The sequence below is a fragment of the Rhyacophila brunnea genome, unplaced genomic scaffold (assembly GCF_057557595.1).
Source record: "Rhyacophila brunnea isolate RB1 unplaced genomic scaffold, BYU_Rbru_1.0 scaffold_18, whole genome shotgun sequence".
Classification (NCBI taxonomy): domain Eukaryota; kingdom Metazoa; phylum Arthropoda; class Insecta; order Trichoptera; family Rhyacophilidae; genus Rhyacophila; species Rhyacophila brunnea.
This window is the reverse complement of record NW_028232837.1, coordinates 23,844,037-23,862,105: the sequence shown is the minus strand read 5'-3', so window position 1 is coordinate 23,862,105 and position 18,069 is coordinate 23,844,037. Positions and strand designations below refer to the sequence as shown.

General features: G+C 35.0%; 1 protein-coding gene and 1 long non-coding RNA gene across 2 annotated transcripts in view; both read left to right on the top strand.

Moving 5' to 3' along the window:
* Positions 1 to 18,069, top strand: part of LOC147073347 (protogenin B-like) — a 350,529-nt gene that overhangs the window by 257,587 nt on the left and 74,873 nt on the right. The gene's annotated exons all lie outside the window — the stretch shown is intronic.
* LOC147073348 (uncharacterized) lies at positions 15,467 to 17,841 on the top strand. The gene is made up of 3 exons (XR_015070476.1): positions 15,467 to 15,542; positions 15,891 to 16,096; positions 16,521 to 17,841. It is a non-coding gene; the product is annotated as an uncharacterized LOC147073348 (long non-coding RNA).

Below are 18,069 nucleotides of genomic sequence, written 5' to 3'. Positions count from 1 at the left end.
TGCAAGTGTTTGTGCATTGTGTTTTTGTTTTTAAAATAGATTAATGGTTCTACGTGACACGACCAACTGCGATCAGACGTTATTATAATATGTTACTATATAAATATTTCTGTGTTAGCGGTCCGCAAAACGTTTCTCCTATTTTTAGTGGTCCGCAGGCATAAAAACGTTGAGAAACACTGTTCTAGACAACCCGGGTAGTCCAGGGTATTAATTCTTCATATTACTATCCCTAAACGATTGGGATAACACACTAATTTCTTATTTAAAGCCAATGTGTTGATTTTTTAACACTTTCACTTGCATTTATGCATTCCCGAAATATCTTCTATATGAATTTACCTTCTGAAGAAGTTACACATTTTAGCCATTTTACACTAAGCTATATATTCTTTATAGAAGGTAAACCATTGCGCACTACTTACTAGAAAATGCTATTCTGAAGACCACAAGCCGCCACTGTAGTAGATAAGACATTATTCCAATACAATCAATTTCCATAAAAATCCAAAATGAAATTAGCAGCGTAAAAAATATTTTTCATTAATGTGCACTAAACTATGATATTATTATATTAAAAGTAAGGTAGTAAATTACCATGGTCTATGTCTATGACAACTGAACGGACTCGAATATTGAATTGATTGGAGGGCGATATAAATGTAGGTATTAAACACAACATTCGGAATTATTGGGTGCCGGACGAAATCCCGAATGCTGAAATCCCGAAAGCCGAAATCACGAAGGCCTAAATCCCGAATGCCGAAATCCCGAATGGCCGGAATCCCGAAGGCTAAAATCCCGAGAAAAAAAAACAGCAATAATTGCGCAATATTAACACGTAGCTTGAATTGCGCAAATTTTACAAGAGAGACAAAAACCCATTTTCCACAAAAAATGGTTTTTTTTTCTTGTAAAATTTGCGCAATTCAAGATAAGTGTTGAGATTGCGCAATTATTACTGTTTGTATTTATTTCATTTATCATTTATTTTTTCGGGATTTCGGCCATTCGGGATTTCAGCGTTCGGGATTTCGGTATTCGGGATTTCGGTCTTCGGGATTCCGGCCTTCGGGATTTCGACCCATCCCGGAATTATTACGTATGCTCTCATTAAATGATTACACAATTTAAGCTTTCTGTAATAATATAATATGTGTTTGGAATAGGTATATACATTCTCGAGTAGCAATAACGTGTTTTTGTTTGGGACTCGTCAGCCCACCGGGATTTCTCCCTGTGTCCCACCGGGCCAATCCGCCCCTGACACGCAATCTCAGCTGGATAAAGATACGTGTCATATCATTATATATCCGTATAATCTGCAAATCAATCCTTTCTATAATATGTTCTGTTCTTATAATATTTCCAATTCGAACGTTCTGACTTATCGGCAATAGCTTTTTCCCCAAGCGAAAGCTTTCTGAACGAATGATACTTTTTTACAATTGTGTATCGAATCTTTTGTTATAAATACAACCGAGCATTGATGTGTTTTATTTGGAAGTGTCATCGTACGGTTAGTAGAGCTAGAGCTTTCCCTTTTTTTTACTTAGCTGTTATTTGTCACTCTTTTCAATAAATATTTAATGTTTGGTCGAAGCAGGATGACAGAAAATTTTACTTTATTGTGACGGAAAGTTTTTTTTTAGTAACGTATTGATATTTTGAAATTACTACGTAACGCCGTCCCGGGACCAGACTTTCGAAGTAATTATTCACTTTTTATTGCTATTCTATCTAAGAGCAAATTTATCTTGTCTATTTAAATTTTATTTTAAAATTATTCACAAAAATGCAGTCTTGCTTACAACGAAATTATGCGTGTGCAATGGGGAAGACTGTAGTAAAATATGTGTTGCAATTTGACTGTGACCTGAACTGTCAAGCGTCAGTTCTATCAGTGTGATTTCTGTGTTTTTATTTTTACGAAATTATCTCTAGTCATACATAATTTGAAAACACCTCAGATATATAGGTGCCTATTAGAATAAATCTTCTTTTTTTAATACGACGCCCGACGGGAATTAACATGTGACCACTAGATTCGCGCCAATATGCTTTACGAATTAAACTACTGACATCCTATCTAATTACTTCGAAATTAAATAGGTAGTAGTTTTTACATGAAATGTTAATTTTGGTTGTTTTTTGTATTTAAATGTATCAATTAAGCCAATTATAATCATACAATACAATTTATTATAATTAATATTATATAAGCAATTAAGGTTGCCCGAATTGCCCTAATCCAGTGGTTGCAGGTAGAGTTGGGTTTCGGGAATTCTCGAGAAATTTTCGAGATTTTCCATCCCGAATCTCGAGAATTGAAATTTTAACATTTCGGGAAATCCCGGATCTCGAGAATCTTTTCTTCTTTATTATATATTCTTTATTATCAAATGTTAATTGAAAAAACGATTTTCTATGTGAAAAGAGTGGACTGAATACACAAAACGTTCAAAGACTGATGGCATTTAACACAATTAAGCCAACGTCGACTCAAAATGGGCGCAATTTTTGCAACATCAGGGAATTTTGTGTCTCGAAGGCGTACGCGATTGTCAGACGCAGCGATTAAATCAAATCAAATTTATTTATTTTACATATACCTAATGAACATAACAAATCATAAATTCAAAGCGTTCACGACATAACATCAGTCTGTGTGTTTTGAAATTCCATTTTAATAAGTAATCTTTTGAATTATTTTTGTTTTCCTACTTCTATTTTTTTTGTCTTACATAAATAAAAAGAAATCATATTTTTTGGAATTGATTTTTACGGGTTTTTTTTTTAAATTTCCCGATATGTCGAGAATTCTCAAAAATTCTCGAGAATTCTTTTTTGGAAAGCCCGAATCTGGAGAATTCAAAATTTCGTCATTTTGGGAAATCCCGAATCTCGAGATTTAGATTTTCTCGGGAAATACCCAACTCTAGTTGCAGGTTCAAGTCCAGTCAGGCGTCAGATTTTTTCTAGTCCTTATATATATATCTGAGGTGTTTTCAGTTTATATGTGTTCAAGATAAAGAATGTTACATTCTCAAATCTTGTGAATTATTCGTTGAATAAAATAAATAATTTGTTATCTCTAGTCATTATTTTACGGCTTCGTAGAGTGAGGTTAAAATCTCTGGATTCAATTATCTCAGAACATGTTTCACATACCACAATCACAGTCTGGTTCCTGGACGATAGTATGTATAATTCGTAAGTATTTATTAATAGCGTATTTTCCCTTCTGATTGACAGTTTTATGCAGATCCATTTTGTTGTTCTGTGGACACTTCTCGACTTCTCCAGGATTATTGGTAACAAGAAGTGCATCTTGTTTACAGGGAAATTCTGTGCTTTGTTTATTTTTACTCTTTTTTGCGCGTAAACTATAAATAGTTTCATTTATTGGATAACATTATTATATAGTTATGTAGACAATGCGCCACGTTTTAAGTCGTGTAGTATTAAATTTTTTAATCGTAATACACCGGTTGGTTAAACATTGTTCGTCTGTAAGTTTGTAGATTACAAAAAGGCGAACACAATTTTGTGAATTGTCACGAATAAAATGTTTGAATCAAGATAGCGCATGACGCGGGCCTTGGATCCTCGAAATCATTGCCGCCTTGCAAAAATACAACATTCTTCTTCACACAAGACCGTCAAATGAACGGACAGGCGTAAGGAATAATATAAAGAAAAACACGTTCAGGAAGGAAAATTCCCGAAAGAGGGAATAAGAAAACCTCGGAATTGATTCCCCGAGGACTCTCGTGTGTAAACGGAGACCCGTAAAAAAGGGACGCGAAAGGTTTACATTTTCTTTTTTGTAAACGCGTGAAAAGTGTACAAGGAAATAAAACTCAAAGTGGAAAAGATTTTCACAATAACAATAACCAAGCTACCTATTCTGTTGTATCTAGGGTTGTCAAATAACTTAACTTTTTAAATTAATGATGTTTCACTACATTCGTACCGATACCTAAAAGGCCTCGTTAACTAATTTTTCGGATACAGCTCGTAATTTTTTATATAAATATCACAACTGTGATCGCATCGTAATATCTATCAACTGAGATGTTTTTAACTAACACAGTTCAATTTCACAGGGCAATTTAAAACTTCTTCTCGATGTTATAGTGTGTGTAGCAAAGGTGTGCACACATCAGTGATAATAGCTGAACTAGTGTAACTCTCTTTCAGTCGCGTCACGAGATTATTTCATTTAAAATGCATTCTCCATTTTTCGATATTCATACCTTAACAATGACATGTCATTGTACCTTAATAATATTTCTTATTCATCGCCAACTGAACGAACAGCGATCTATGATTACGTAGGTATGTCTAATTGCGTGTCGTTGGTACACGATGATTATTCTGTCAGCAGGTTCTTTCTTATATGTAACAATATTAAGAGCGTACTTCAGTGAAACGGCAAATAATTTTCAACGGTAGGTGCGATGAAATTTCTCATTCGTCGCCTGGACTCGCCAATCGGAGACCGAAAGTCGAAGTGTGCGCACGTCGATTTGTTTTGTCATGGCGTCGGATGAAAATATTCTTAAATCGTGTAAAGATGACTAAAAAACTTTACGTATGTACTTAAAAAAGAAAACATGTCGATGAATATACTATTATTATTGGTAATATAACAATAAACATAACATTAAATGGATGCATGTTGGATTTTTATGACATAGTATATTTCGTTCGGCATGCGTCATTTGCATAATCTGCGCATCGTTTAACCACGATCTTTTTAGATTTAGACCATGCCTCAACTGAAGTATAGCCTTAAGTTACTGAAACTAAATTATTAACTCCTGATGAAAATTAATTTTAGTTACGCCCCTGGTTAGAGTGCAATACAATGACGTTCAATTCACGAATATGTGTTTCAGTTAGGTTAGTGATACATTTAATGCCATCATCGAAGAAAAAAATGTTATTTTTTTATTTATCCAGGAGGACTCGTATGGTCAGATGGAACTGCAGTGGAACGTGTGGTCAGAGAAGTGGTCAGTATGTGTGAGTTTTTTTTTCTTTCGACCATGTCCGATCCTAATAAGATCATATGGACCTCCACAGAGTGGAGGTTTGTATTAACAGATGTTGTTTTTACGAGAAATGGATGTCAGCCACTTGCTCAACCCATTAGGTCCATACTCTGACTGACACACAAATTGAAAAACAATATGTGTACTTGTCAGACCCAGGATTCGAACCTGGGACCCACGATACCATAGGCCGACTCTTGAGCCACGCGCACATCGTGGGTGTTCTGTGTGAGTACGTACTTAGTAATGTAGCACTCAGGGAACACACACTTAATAAGAACTGGCTTAACCTACTGGGTTGTGGTATATGAGAGTACGGATTTCGAGTGTGGAAAATATGGCATAAACTTAAAGACGTAGTAAATAATATATTTACGTCTGATAATTATATGCATTGAACTTTCATACGTAAATGTAATGTGCATTCAACATTGGGGGTAGTCGGCACGCTTTGTTACATGGTTTTTATGGCCTGACCATCATAAAGTATTCTGCTTCAAAACTTTCGTTAATGGTGATGGCTTTTACATTAAATTTGTATTTATTAATCTGTTCTGTGGTAGGTAGTATTCAAGCGATTATGTGACTGATATTTAAGTTCGAAATCTACGCGTATATGTCTCGTCTTCCTATAGCTTGGTCCATTCAGGTATTAGCTTCTTGACTTTGACGTAGTATTTCTTGGAAGTTGAACATCTCAAATGAGCTGCGTAGCCAGGTGAAGAATTTCCTCTATAGTTATTCGTCGATGTTGCTTGTATTTCCCTTTCATAATAGTTAGTAGGTAGGTACTTATAAAATTATTGCTAGAGCCGCTCCATATCTCCAATTAGTGTTTATAAAATCTACATCCTGGAAAGAACTCTTATGAGCAAGTCAACTGACATTTTTAAGTGTTTTTTTTTAATCAATAAAAACTCGATGGGTGCTTGGCTAAAACGTTTTATGTCTCTAGTGTAAATACGTTCGAACATGGATTGATAGCGCCCAATATTGCATTATAGATGGTGAAATCCACAGCGAAAATGTGATCGATGGATGGATAATATAAAATGATTTAATAACTTCGCGATTTTTTTTTGTATTTACATCGTCGCTTGTTACCGCCGCCGCGCCGAGTTGCCCCGTCCTACCCGCTTTGCGAGATTTCTGATTCGAAAATGAGATTTTCGCCTGACGAGCGGCGGGGGAGACCGGGCGAGCGCCGTCGATGGTTCCATATCAAAAAAGACTCGAGCTTATTGAAACTTTTCCGTAAATCCCCGTGAAATTTTCTATCGTCCGCAACGCGACGTGAAAAATCACGTTGACACGGCTTTGCTTATCATTACGATACGCCGCTGTTATTGCCAGGAGCATGGACAGAATAAAACATTTTCTTCGTATTTAAACAGCCCGCCAGCGGTTCCCAATTAAATTTAGTCGCGGTTCCCTTTCATATCTTGTATTATACCACAATGAAACCATTTTAATATTTTTTAGTTTATTTTTTGAAGGAAATGGCAGTTAAATTTATTGCCTTGTTTAATGTCTCATAATTACACTTCACTTCATGCTACTTATGATATCGTGGATTATTCAAATACACCAAGTAATCGATCAATAAAAAATATCGAACAGGTGTATACAATTATGCGTACTGTAACCACTTTGCGATTACTACATTTAATTTACAGACTGAGAGGAATGAGGGGGGTTTCCCGGAGAACACGGACCGTACCCAATCACTAATTAATATACCATTTCGCTTCTCAAGATTACTTACTTAGTCGAATTCGAGATTTTTTCTCTCGAGAATTTCTTTTTTTAACTCATACGTCTCAAATTTTCTGTCAACCGAATCCGTTTCAGATCAAATTCAAGACCGTGTTTTTTTTAGACTTTTCTTACCAAAACTTTTTACACCACCGAATTTTAAATTCTGTTTCCGGTCTGCGGATTTATTTTTCCGTTGCAGTTTACCTTTGTTATTGTTGCCTAATTCTCGAATTCTTGAAATTCTCATTGGTGATTTATCGAAATTAGGATTTTTTTCGAAATTCACCTTTTCTGTTAACTCTCGAGAATTCCCGAGACGAGATTTCTTGATCGCAATCTCAAATCACAGCTGTTTGCGTGTCGTTTATTAGCATTTAGGTAGGTGCAAAATTTGGATTACAAATAAGTACCTACTAAGGTAGGTATGCAATAAAAACGACCTTGCCCATTCGTCTCGTTCGCTAGTTTGAATACAAGTAGGTACAATAGCTTAAAATTTTGTCACTAATTTGTATTATTTTTTTCTTTTTGGTATATTTACAACACGTAGGTATTTACTAATCACCATTTTTTGTACTATAATAAAAGATGGCAACACTGTCGTTGTCAGAACATATAATTAATATGTAAGTAGTAGGAACTATAAAGTGCGTATTTTTTAATGTTTTCCTTGACGTTCTAAATTGACTGGGAATAGAATTTCCTACCTCCCTCGATAAATGGTGGTTTATAATAGATAGTAAATTGCCTGTAATGTAAATAAAAGATAAAATGCTCCATTTAAAACGAAGGAGTCTAAATTAAAATTAAACCTATCCCACGCCGAGATCCCTAACTATTTACGTTCCGGAATTCCATTTAAACCCCGGCTTACGAAATGTAATCTTTTTATAATGTCGCCATAAGAGATTTACACATTTGAGGCCCGCGTAATAGCGTAAGATCGTGTGGTTATCCGATAAATGGGCAACCTTGCTTCTTATTACTATGCATGAGGTTCCTTTGGGGGTGGGCACATCGTGACAGTTTCTCTTGATGTGCCGTCAGAAAGTTTTTTAATCACGCCGAAAACGATCTTGTCTCAGATCTGGGTACTAATTTTTCAGTACCTCCTTAGCCATTTTATCACTTAATTAATGCTCTGGGTATATATATACTTAGTATAATTCCATATTCTAGCAGTTCTCCAAACTTGACATAGACGCGATCAATTATATTTTTCCGTTGTCCTATATGAAGACCTATGTGAAAATGTTACGACTATACCTACTTGAAAATTATTTGCCGTTTCACTGAAGTACGCTCTTAATTCAACGTTAATAATTCGCGTAACCTGCGAATGTTTCGCATCGCCCCCTGTGTTCATATCGGCCTATGGAAATTCGTTGAGAAATTTAAATACAGTCGACTGCGTTGCGAATTTAGGAAGTTGAAAATAGTGCACCGGCGATCAGTGGCGCACTCAGGGTGGGGGGGGGAGCAAGGGGCCCTGGCACCCCAAACATGAAAATTATCAGAATGATTTTGAACATTGAAATTATAAGCCAATAAACTATACCTTGAAGGGCTTAGACAAATAAAAACACGGCAAAAAAATGATTTGTAATTCTCCAGTACCCTTTTTTGAAAAATTTCTTAGATTTTAATTCCTAACACAAACATTTTAGATACCCAATCTCTAATGGAACTGTCAAAAAATTCTCTGTGTCCACCCGACTTCCGGAATGGTGTAGGTCATAGTTGGGGAGGGCTGACAGGGCTCTAGCCTGGGGGCCCGGGCTGTGGGGGGGGTGGGGGGGGGGGCGGTGTGTCGGGTTGACAAGATAAGTGAGATAAACATAATAAATTAGCTTTAATAGTAAAAATATAAATAATAATATAAAGTATGTGCCGACACTGAACTCGACAGCTCCACTATTAAAGTAGATATAATAAATTAGCTTTAATAGTAAAAATATAAATAATAATATAAAGTATGTGCGGACACTGAACTCGACAGCTCCATTATTAAAGTAGATGTATTAAAAATCGCCAATAATTCACTGTATAAGTACCCTTAACTTGAACTAAAACACATTTTGAAAAACGTTATGTAGTGTTTCACACTGCCTTTAATCTAAGCGATAGGTAGGTGGCCCACCAAACATCCTAGCCTGAGGGCTATTTTCAGGATGAGGGGGTCATAGTGTAGTACACCAAGTGCAATAGACAAAAGACCGATAAACGAGAAATTAGGGTGTATTGTCTTGAGTAGGTTTGTGTATAAGTAAAATGCAATAATACTTTTTTTCTCTCCATTTTCAATTAATATTTTGGAACCTCAATATTAAAAAACCAAAAATCGACGATAAACATTCGGCGAAAAGAACGACTACACCCACTACCTACTGTCGGTGGTGGTGTAAATCAAAAGAACATTTTTTCAGTGGACTTCGGCATAATTATTGTAGCTTTCTAGACTAAGCGGGTAGCACAGCCGATATTATTTGAGTAATGTTTTAGCATACTTGGCGCCTATGTCCAGCATGGTCGTTGTGAGTCACTTTCAATCCGCCAGTCGCTGATGACACGCTCAACGGTTACCACCACTATGCCTCCAATTTAATAAAAACTGTACAAATATATCGCCGTGTATTTTGAAAATATGTAAAAATAATTATATGAAGAAGAAAAAGAACCTATGGGACTAATTTACATTCTCCTCCTTGCCCCCCCCCCCCCAATATTAAATCCTGAGTGCGCCACTGCCGGCGAAAGTTATAAAAATGTTTTGAATTATAATAATTATATGATGATTGCACACTTTGAATATGACGTATGTGCAGTTTTGGGCCAGATACTATTTCAAAAAATAGTCTTTTCTCACTGTCTATGATTTACAGTTCGCGACAATGAGCTTTTCGTAGACGTCAAAATTTGTTTCCCGTTAAAAAGAGGTTTTAAAATTTAGCAATTATTAATGCTATAATCTGCAATCATCTTGTGTATTTAATGTGAGAGTTGTCGTTTTATAACCTCTTCATTCGTGATGTTACAATATGCAAAATTCGCTGTGCGCACTTCTTGTCTGCGGTGGCGATGTGAATGTTTCAAATTGATCTTTGTGATCTTTTATTGTTACAATATTGGTATCGTATCAATACCTACTACAAGTATTGGTGTTATGTAAAATCGTCACGAGCTTTTGAACAGGGTGGAGGGTGCGAGTGATTTAAAAATTTTATAGTTTGCATACATATAGTACGCGAAGGATTCATTTCTTTCGAATCAAAATGAGCGCAATTTTTGCAACATTTGGGAATTTTGTGTCTCAAAAGCGTACGCGATTTACAGTCTGTGTTTTTTGATATTCCATTTTAATAAGTAATGTTTTGAATTATTTTTGTTTTCCTACTTGTATTTTGTTTGTCTTCTTACGTAAATAAAGAAAATCATATTTTTTTGGAATTTGTCTTTTTTACACTGATTTTAGGATTTTTATAGGTTTTTTTTTTTAATCTCGCGATATCTCGAGAATTCTTTTCTGGAAATCCCCAATCTCGAGAATTCAAAATTTCATCATTTCGGGAAATCCTGAATCTCGAGATTGAGATTTTCTCGGGAAATACCCAACTCTAAGCACGGTCCGTCCCTTGCACATTTTAAAATAATATAATTTTATTCAAAATGTAACAACGTATTGTATTCAGCAATAAACCTCGCCGCCTTCTTCAAACCATCATCGTGTTTTATCGCTCCGAAGACTACCAAGCCACAGACGATGTCTGCTGACACCCAAACAATCACGAGGGAGTAGGTACTTAAACATTTTTCCCTCCCAAATTCGACCGGAAGTGATACTATGAAACTCATTACGTATCGTCATTGTATACGCAGTTTTAAACGGAATAAACGTAACACTGAAAAGTAACGCAATTTTAATAAAAATTGAATTTTACCGATGTGCCTATATAACAGCGTTAGCTAACCTTGTAAATGAGTAAGGAATTGCGTCATCGCGTCCACTAATTTAATTCATTGCTTGATTAGCGGCCGGCCGACCCTCCTCAGGACATTACGCAACGCTGTTTTAAGAACAACACTCTTCTTGTTTGCCAAAGTCAAGGAGAAAGCAATTGTTTCACTCTCATTCACGTCGTTTAGATTAAATTACGGTTCCCTTATAGGTACCTATACGAAATATGTTTTTCAAAGATACAGTGAACATGAACACAACAACCTTACAACGTTTACTTCGGGGTAGTAATTCATAATGCTCATATTCCAGTATGATCTTAAGACGGTACTTCAATGAAACGGCAAATGATTTTCAACTGTAGGCGCGACGAAATTTCAGACTGGCTGGCAATCGGAGAGCGAAAGTCGAGCTGTGAACACGTCAATCTGTTTTGCGACGGGGGAATTAATTCTTAAATCGTGTAAAGATGACTAAAAACGTTACCCATTTACTTGAAAAAGAAAACATGTCAATGAATATATTATTATTATTAGTAATAGTACAATAAACATAACATTAAATGGACGCATGTTGACTTTTTACGACAAATTATGTTTTGTTCTGCACATTTTGTCATTTTTTCGTCTTCGCGTCGCGTAGTCACGATCGTTTTAGACCATGGGTGGCCAACCTTTTCAGCAGCCGGGCCAGATTCTAAAAATGAGATTTCCTACCGGGCCGCACAACCGATTTTTTTTATTATACAAAACAAAAAAGAAATTATATTATATATTAATAAAATAAAACAAAAATGAGAATCAAACATATTCATTAGATTAGACTTTTTTTTAAATAATAATAATAAAACAAAATAGGTAATATAAAAATAATAAATTTTAGTGATAAGTTTGATTTTGTGTGGCAGAACTAAGTGCATCAATATCGATATCGGGTGAGATTGTTCCTACACGCAAACAGTTTTCCAAATGCACATCAGTGATCCGTGTTCTCACTCGGGATTTGATATGCTTCAGCCGACTAAAAAGCTGTTCACACGTGTAAGTATTTCCAAATAGCGAAGTCATTATTAGAGCATGTTTGTAAAATGCAGGATATTTCTTCTTGTCCAAATATGTTTTGTAAAACTCTTCCAAACCAACCTGATGGAATTTCTCCTTTAACTGTTCATCGCAACATATTTCACAATGTTCCAATTGTAAATTTCCCGGTAATAGATTCACGTCTACGGAGAATGGCGTTGCAAATGCAGCAAAAACCACACCGTGCTTTTTAAAATCTTAAGCCAATATCGAATCTCAATTTGCGAAATTAGCACATCTAGCGACAGCATTTAATATTATTTTTATTTTCTCACTGCTACACGGGCCACAAGTTGACACCCAGCGGGCCGCGGGTTGGCCACCCATGTTTTAGACCGTGCTCCAGCTGAAGTATAGCCTTAAGAAGGATTTTCAGACCAATTATAAGAAAATGTCTCGCTCTGTTGGTTATTTGCGGTTAGATGGGGGATGCTTACGATGGGTTCATCGTGAACTGTTGTATCGGTAAATGTTGTATGGTCGTATATTATTGAGATCAACTTCATGTCAACATAAAACACTTAAAAATTATTTAAAAAAATCACTGGAACACAATGGAAAGACAGATTAATATCAGATATTTGATACCAATCAATCTTAATTATTCTAATAAAATTGGAACATTAATAATTGATTAAGTAGAACTCCATTAAGTATAATCTTTTTTTTAACCATTGGAACATTACTGTCTGCAATGTTCCACGAACAACGCTTTTCTTTTATTTCGATGTTATACGGCCAACTGCATGCGTACAAATTTTCGAGCACCGTATTTATCGGGCTGCATTCTTTCCATCCTTGTGAGGTGATCCATCTATATTAAGCATCCTATTTTACCGCAAACACGCAATAGACCCAGAAATTTTCTTAAAATCCTTTCCGGTTTGACAGCTCACGGTGAACTGTGATAAGGCGAAATATGATTTGTACAATTTACATATAACTCGTAAATACTACGGGAACCCGTAGGGATAAAGAAAAATTGGAATACCAAATGTAGAGTTGACTTTATAGATGTCACCGTCATTGATGTCACCATACTGCGTTTTCAAAACTCTACATCTCAGTATATTCTGGCAGGAGAGCTATCATGAACGCGACTAAGTTTAGTATCCTAGTAAGAGAGTTAATATATTTGCCCACGATGGCCGAGCGGTGATGTATCGGGCTATAATATCGTGGATCCCAGGTTCGAATCTCGGGACTGGCAAAACGAAAAACATTTATTATTATGATCCTCTTAAGATTGAACATGGTGATGCAATGTAAAATGTATTAGCTTACCTCTACATCAGCGTTTCCCAACCTTTTTTGGCACGTGTACCACTTGGTAGTACATCACGCTTAATTTTACCACTTCGTAAAAATGATTGTATTTCGAGAAATTTGTTATTCTATTTGCATTATAAATTTTATAGGGTGACTATATTTCCCAGAACTCAATTTATTTAAGTTTAAAAACAAATACCAAAGGTTTTATTTTTTCTGATAAAAATGAGACATTTGAACATTAACGTGGTACGCGTACCACAGGTTGGGAAAAAAATAATATTTAAAAATAATTATTCATCCTTGGATGTAAGTATATTATTATTATTTAGATAGGTCTAAATTAAAATATCCTTTTTAAAAGATTTACGTTTTGTAAACAAATAAACGTTCATTTTTTCATTTCGTATTTTTTACAGTTTGACTCTTTCACTTTTCAAAATTCAAAACTATTTTTTATAATGTTGTCTCTGATTAAAAAATCTATTTATTTTGAAGTTTTGATGAGAATCTCAGTATTTATTAGTGTTGTTTACTAAGACAGTATACAAATACAGACTAGAATTAATTAAAAATTGAACTCTTTAAATATTTCTGATAATTGTGTACAATCAGGGCGTTACCCGTAAGTATGATTTTACCGACGTGAAAGTTGCTTAGTTTGTAGTGAATTTGCGATGGCATAATATGGCTAGAGACAATGTTTATTTTCATCTAGGCTCAGTTGTGGTAGTAATCTGATTCAAACGAAATTTAAAATCTTCTGTTGACACGCGTTGACCCAGCACGTTTGAATTGCGCTTCTCGTTCGTTACATGTACGGTATCATACATAATTATGCTCGGACATACGTTCAGACGATACATCAGTGAAACGGCAAATAATTTTCAACTATAGGCGCGACGAAATTTTGGACTCGCTGGCATTCGGAGAGAGAACGTAGAGATGGGAACACGTCAATTTGTTTCGTGATGGCGACGAGGGTATTAATTCTTAAATCGCGTAAAGATGACTAAAAACGTTACCCATTTACTTTAAAAAGAAAACATGTCAATGAATATATTATTATTGTTACTAATAGAACATACATTAAAGTGCCCACCACCACCCGTCATATATGCACACCCTTGGATATGCACGGCCGCTTTCTATGACGCTTTAATACTTTGGACGCGAAAGACGCACACGGCGCGTAATGACCAGGCGGCCGATCGATGTAATTAACGTGCATTTTAAAGGGGGCAATTAAAATCTCATTATCTATTCAGCAGCGAATGCGTTAAACGTGTCTGAAAGAAATGATTTTAAGTGCTCATTCCGTCCCGAACGGAGCCGCACGGGACTGATGCTGCAACCATGCACCGAAGTGCTTAAAGAAAAAAGTTAAGAAAGATTTTTTTTGTTTTTTGGACTGGCTCTGCTGTCCGCTGACGTTAAGTGCTTTATGTACCCGCATACTGAGTGTCACGAATTGAAATGGATGAGTCTACAGAAGAGTCGGGACTATCCCGCTCTCCATACGCCGCTGCAAATTTCTCAAATGCCGCAAAGTTGCCTCGGTTGCTACCAGATCTCCATGACCAATTGGGCCCGTGTGAGGACGGACCCTGGCAAACAGCTCCGCTCGTTCGAGTTCCATAAGCGGGCAATCCCAGAGGATGTGTTCAACATTTTGGTGGTCATGCCCGCAGGTACAACCCGGCCCATCTACTATCAAGCCAAACTCGTGGAGTCTGGCGGCGAAGTTGCCATGGCCGGATAAACAGTACATTAAATGGACGCATGTTGGATTTATATGACAAATTATATTTCGTTTGGCATGCGTCATTTGCACCCGCGACCCGCAATCCGCGCATCGCCTAGCCACGATCTTTTTAGACCGTGCCTCAACTGAGGTATAGCCTTAAGGGCACACATGCTTACCTAGAGTTTCTGTTTTTTCATTTAAAGTTGAACTATGACATTGAATACTAGGTATGATTTTTAAAGTGAAAGTGATATTATGTTACATCTCTTTTACGCATGCTAATATGATTAAAAAGTTTTTCTTTCTCTTTCTGTCACATTCGAATTTGATTACCAAAGTTTAAACATTTACTATGCGTATTAGCTGACGTGCTTCGTCGTTTACAAATTATAACATGAATTTAAAAAATATATGTATTTATAATATTAAATATATTTTATAATGTACACAGATTTTTTTAACAACTATATTATATATACTTTTATTTATTTGTCGCATATTCAAAATGTTCTTGCTATATTAAAATCTTTTTTTTAGCCGGCCAAGTAAATCCGTATTTTTGGCCATAGACTAATAGAAAAAACTCTCTGCTGTCAGATTATGTTGATAGCAAATTGCAAGATACCTAACGAAGGAATTGTGTTTTATATCAGGAATAAGAAACACTATCTGTAAGTACAATATTATGTTATTTATTACTGTAGTAGTATTCTGTGTGTTTTGCATATATTATTCAAGTGTTAATTTATTGTTTTCTTAGTCTACATTAGTTGCGTGGTTAGTTTAGAGGTTATTGCGAGAATGCCTGTGATTTCATATTTATTTGTTTGATATAATCTAAGGCGTTCTAGTTGTTATTAAACATGTTACCTACCTGATTACTTTATTTTAGTTAATCAATCTTTTTTGATGCTTTGTATTATCACTAATCCGTTTTAATTACCATTCTTCAAACAGTCGCACACTATAAAAGATTAAAAATCACACTATTAACAGTTCATATGTTATGTTTTTTGCAGATGGAGAAAATGTCTACCGAGATCTTTGCTTGTCGACGGTTTCATATGAATAAGATGGAATGAAATAAATCTTTTAATTAATAATGAAATAAATCCGACTTTCGGCGTACGATCCGAACATGGCGTGATTCATATAATATTATTTATGACGTAGACCATCAAGCATATATACCCATTTTATAGATTTAATAGTACAATTACAAAAGGTAAATATAAAGTGACTAATGTTTGTAACCTATAGCTATGTCTATCTCGCATACATATTTAAAAAATAAAACAATTTTATAATTACATTTTTGCACTAAATTTATTATCGATAATGATATAAAAGTTGCTAAATTGATTCATAATATTCTAAAATATAATATAATTTTGCATATCAGTTACTTGTATCATATCAGGTATGTCATTTGGTAGAGCTTACTCTCCAAGTCTTTTCTTTTTCATCCTCAATATCACTTTGATATTAGAAACATTGTCTTTCTAACACCATTTCAAAGACTTTAAGTTTTCTAGATGCTGTATATTAATTCTTCTCTTCGGCTATATCTGCATCTTAGTTGCAGCATATGGATACAATGCGGCGCCTCCAAGAATCTCTGTCACTCTAGTTTTTTTGCATCGTTCCAGGTCATACTAGCAGCCCGTAACTCCGCCAGATATGCTATATAGATAGTATTTAGCGGCCATCCAGGACGCCGGAATCCGGTTGGCTTGAAGAACAGGCAAACCAGATTGGGATTCTCTTCAGGCACTCGCAGCACGTGGCCGGGCCAGGTACAAAGTTGCGTATTCACTCTCAACGTGATGCGAGGCTATTTGGTGCGTTCTTTTATCTCCCGTTACTTCTAAAATTACCGCACACCCAGTATCCGTCGTAAACATCTGTTCTCGAAGCTCAGTATACGGTTGCTCGGAGCCTTTGTAAGGTGCCATGACATAAAAACTAGTAAGATATTTAAAATAGCTGCTAGAATGAATACATTGTTGAAAGGAAATGAAAACTGATAATATGATATATCAATTAATTTGTCCATCTGAAGTTGTAGATATCAGTTAATAATTATGTGTTATACCAGTAATTAAATGCTGACTTCAAATGAAAATTGACTATTAAATATTGAAATAATATATTACCAGTTTTGATTTTTTTAAGTACTATACTATATCCATGGTTCATATTACAATGTCATAGTAAAACTTAGAAGAATAAAATATGTCGTAAGACGAAATCAATCTTGGGGTTTTAATATAAGTTAAATAAATAGTACACAGCTAATTTGTTATTACTTTGAATACATGCCATGTCTTTACATCAATAAAAAACAGAAAAACAATTTAATAATGTATAAATATTTATATAAGACTTAACAACGTCTAGTTAGACATCTAGTTAGACACGATGACCTCCATTTAATTTCCTCTTATTTTAAAATTCACCAAGATATATCCTAATAAGTAGGTAAGTATATTACATTTGTACATATAATAAGTAAATCAAGTACTTAACATAAATAATTATACTGTAAAATTAAATTACAATTGAAGCAGTATATATGGACCCCACAGAGTAATTAACAATATAATAATTTATATAATTATATCGGGTATATACTATATTGACACATTTTAATGAAGTCTATTTTTCTTGGTACCTACGTTCAATGATAAATGTTGTTTTATATTGTAACATAAACAATGGTAATATGCATTGATCTTTCTGATTTTTAAACTGTGATATCTATTTTATATATCTATTGATTTCTATGTGTATTATTGATACATTATTTATTTCAAATACAATAATTTCAAAACTAACAGTAAATAATATATAGAAAGCGTCATGTTGTTTAGTTGGAACATCTACTAGGAAATTCCATCCAATCCAAATTCAATTTTTACCAGGTGGGTACTTGTAGGTCAGTTATTTTTGGAATAAAATGAATCCCTTAAAAAATATGAAATAAGAATAGAATGATAAATATTTGTGAAAATTTACCAAATCAACATGTTTAACGTGAATATTTTCACACTAAAATGATAAATATTGTTAAGAAAATATACACAAACAGTTCATTCAGAAGTTATGACGTTTAAAAGATCCCGCGAGTTAACTCGTGCGTGGCACTGATCATGAGGTGATATCAGTTATAATCATTTATGAGGAATGGTTATAAGC